Source organism: Arachis ipaensis, chromosome B04 (assembly GCF_000816755.2).
Source record: "Arachis ipaensis cultivar K30076 chromosome B04, Araip1.1, whole genome shotgun sequence".
NCBI classification, from domain to species: Eukaryota; Viridiplantae; Streptophyta; class Magnoliopsida; order Fabales; family Fabaceae; genus Arachis; species Arachis ipaensis.
This window is the reverse complement of record NC_029788.2, coordinates 2,508,987-2,509,987: the sequence shown is the minus strand read 5'-3', so window position 1 is coordinate 2,509,987 and position 1,001 is coordinate 2,508,987.

The window sequence follows — 1,001 nt, the reverse complement described above, 5'->3', positions numbered from 1 at the left end:
CTGCGCCTTGGGGCCTCCGTCCGACTTGTGAGTATGAACGAATGGGGGGTGGTACCTGCAAAGACACTCCGATGCCTAAGTCAGCAAGGGTGTGAGCAGGTCTAAAGAGTATTGGGGCCTCTGAGATACCTGAGAAGTGTCAGTGTATTTATAGTGGTAAACCCATAACCACCGTTGGTGTAGTTCCGTTATTCATGGGGAATAACCGTCCCTTTATCTTAGGGAGGTTGAGATATGGCTCCAGGAAGTGGGTAGAGAGATTTTAGGGGCAATTATCCTCTTGAAGGAGGGTTTATCTGCCAGCTGATCCTCGTACCGACTTCTTTAGAGCAAGTCGTGAAGATAGCCGACTTCGTGGCATCTAGTTTACGTAGTGTGAGGCTCAACTCTTTTGGGTTGGGCCTTTTTACTTGGATCCTGGGACTTAACGTTGGGCCAGGGTATGAACAATATATATATAATCGAGCCAGCTCACGAGCTAATGAGCTGAGCTTATCCAAGCTCAAGCTCGACTCATTTAATTTATTACCTCAATTTCAGGCTCAAGCTTGGCTCACCAGCTCACGAGCTTAGCTTATCGAGCTGTTAACGAGTCGAGCTCGAGCTGGCTCATGAGCTGGCTTGACTCACTTCCAGCCCTATTCGTTAGTACCATTTATCCATGTCATGTTGAAATCTCTTCCAAGCAAAAATGTGTGTGTTATATTTATTAATTAATTAACTAGTACTTATTGTATATTTATAAGTGATGGTGATGTTATCATTTTTTATATAAATTAAACTTCATTATTCAAAGTGAACATAATGTTAGTTTGACTGGGCGTGTGAGGAGTTTGGTGGATGCAATGGAGTCTACCACCACATATGAGTCTGGTATTAATTAATTAGTCTTGCTTGACCAAATTAAACAATAACATAATTGACTATATTAATTTATAGTTTTTATTAGATAGATATTTTACAATAAAATATAAATTAATAAAAAAAACAGTACAAAAAGA